At 58.3% G+C, this 2,462-nt stretch overlaps 1 long non-coding RNA gene across 3 annotated transcripts; it reads right to left on the bottom strand.

Moving 5' to 3' along the window:
• Positions 1-370: 370 nt before the first annotated feature.
• LOC122154672 lies at positions 371-1,660 on the bottom strand. Of its 3 annotated transcripts, none has more exons than XR_006166711.1 (3): positions 1,589-1,660; positions 911-1,023; positions 371-794 (listed from the first exon to the last, which is right to left on the bottom strand). It is a non-coding gene; the product is annotated as an uncharacterized LOC122154672 (long non-coding RNA). The 3 variants fall into 3 exon arrangements; XR_006166713.1 differs by having other exon boundaries at positions 924-1,023; XR_006166712.1 differs by lacking the exon at positions 1,589-1,660 and adding an exon at positions 1,412-1,504.
• Positions 1,661-2,462: the final 802 nt, after the last annotated feature.

Here is a 2,462-nt window from a genome sequence, read left to right as displayed (position 1 = left end):
GCGTGCCAGGAGACGCTTTCAAGTACCACCAACCTAGCCAAACACATCACTCAGAATGTCCAATGCCTTTGTTTTTTTCAGATGAGAGTCCCGATCGCCACGTCCGCAAACAAGAACTGCAGCAACTGGAGAATGCAAACGACATCAACAAAGATCACTTTGAAAATGCAGCCACCCTCCCCCGCATTGCAGCACTAATGCAAACACTAGCATTAGTGAAAATTTAGATTTCACAGATTTGCTGACAGAATAAATGACAGCACTATCTCCTGACGTTCAGCCTTCCTTTCCCAGCCATACGTGCTGCCTATATATTCTGTCAAACAACAGAAAGCCACATTGAAAGGTAAACAGAATGAGAGGCAAGTAGTACATATGGTCTGCTGCACGATTTATTGTCCCACCACAAATTAGTAACTGTTGGGAAGCTGGCACTAAAAGAGTAGCCTCTCCCTCTTCATGGGGGGTGAAAGGGCTGCCCCCCGAAGCTGTGGGTGGGGGGCTCTGTCTCCCCACCTTCAACCCCTACCCTGGCGGGGCCGCCTCCAGCCCTTGGCAGAGGGCCGGACCAGCGGGCTCGGGAGTTAGGGGTGCCTTTTCAGATGGGGCCTGGGCTGGGGGAACCAGGGGCAGTGGGGGCCATGGAGGGTGGACGTGCCGGTGTTTCAGGCGGGGGCTGCGGCTGCTGGTGTTGGTCCCAGCTGTCAGGGATGCCGGGGTGGCTGGTGGGGCTGACCGGGCGCAAGGGGTACCCGCCGGTTTCCAGCCGGTGTCCCCAAGGTGCAGGGGCATGTCTGTGGAGAGAGGAGGACGCTGAGGCACTCGGCTGCAGGATGGACACAGGGACTCCTCTCCAGAGCACGGCCCACGAGCAGCCATGCAAGGGAGCAGTGGGGGGAAAATCACTGACTCTTTGCTCTTACTCCGCTGCTTGCATCGCCTCCCTTGCTGAGGCAGAGGCGGGCAGTGAGCCACTGCTTCCTCCTGGAAACGCCGACTCCTGCACAGCCACTGCGTCGGTCTCTTGAAAAAGAAAATGGGACAGCTGGGTCAGGTGGAACCGTTCCCCATCAGGGCGGTGGCACCTCCAGGAGGCAACGCTTCTCAAAGACATCGGTAAGGTTTAGATAAATAAATCTGCCTGCCGACATCTGCACAAGCCAGCTGTGAGCCGTGATGGTAAAACGGGGGCACCAGCTGCCCTTGGCACTTGGCTTGAGCCACAACTGGCAGCAGAGGCTCTGCCCCATCTCTGTGGCTCGCCAGCGCCTGCAAGGCGTGAGACCCAGCATCGCTGCTGCGAGGCTCTGCTCGACCCCTGCCTGCTGGGCAGGCGACGGCGTGTCTGGACACGGATCTAAGAGCTCCAGTTGACGAATCTCACGGCTAAGGCAGAGCGAAGTATACCCACCCTGTGTTCTCTCCAGCTCCTCTAGTATTTGCTAAATGACTTCTGATGGCTCCCGGAGTTTTTTCCTCCTTCAGCTCTTGGAGGACTTAACAGAACGTATTTGGTACGATTCCACATGAATAAATTGCAGAAAACCAGTGCACAGCCTGTGAGGTGAGCAGAGGACAGAATACTCACCCCTGGGATGCCAGCCAGACTCTTGCGCCGGATCCAGCCGAGGAGCTGGAAAAGTCCTCCCGTCGGGAACACTGTAATTATTAATCACCCAGAGAAGCTCCCGTCATCTACACTGGCAGACGCGAATCGCAGGAGCGGTGAGGGGGTCACGCAAGGAGAGGGCACCCACGGGCAGGTCTCCGTCCTCCCACCTGCAGAGGCGCCCGGCCGGCTGACCTTTGGGCTGTGAGTGGGCAGCTCTGAAGGGGAGGGAAAAGCCAGGACGTACCCGTGCCATCTCCCGCAGTCGCCGACCCGGAACCCAGCTGCAAAGCTGCATCACCTTCTGCAAAGAAGCACAGGACAGAACGGCTCCGGTGACACAGTCCAGGATACTTCCTCAGATCGGAGTGGCAGCTCAGGAGCGCCGGGCAAAGACGGGATTACTCCACGGCACTCCTCTCTCCCCTCCGCTCAGGAGCTTGGTGCAAAGAGTTACCGTGTGCCTGCAGTGGCACCACGCTGGGACAAAATGAACCACGCGTGGAGCCGCTGGGAGAAAGGACTCCCTGGAGCTCGCACCAGCTCTGAAGTCAGCGCCAAGAAGCCCACTGGCTTGGCAGCTGGCACCGGGAGGGAGCAGCTCAGGCTCCCAGGGGCCGGCAAAGAGCTTCGCAAGGGAAAGCGCCCTGGGGCACGGCACTCAGCCCGACCCTTTCCCTCTCTTCTCTCTCTGCTCTGCACGTCTGCGCGTCGGCCGCAGAACGAGCAACTTGCATTTCACACGGAAAGAAAAAGTTAAAAGGTAGCTGCTCCTTCCAGGCCATGTGCAGCACCTCTAGGAGCAGATGGACCAACATACGGCCCCTCGGGGCTTTCTGACCGGGAGAGCTCA

This window comes from Tyto alba, unplaced genomic scaffold (genome assembly GCF_018691265.1).
Source record: "Tyto alba isolate M040663 unplaced genomic scaffold, T.alba_DEE_v4.0 Super-Scaffold_43, whole genome shotgun sequence".
In the NCBI taxonomy this organism is placed as follows: domain Eukaryota; kingdom Metazoa; phylum Chordata; class Aves; order Strigiformes; family Tytonidae; genus Tyto; species Tyto alba.
Note: the sequence above shows the minus strand (reverse complement) of the source record. Positions and strands in the feature narration are given on the sequence as shown.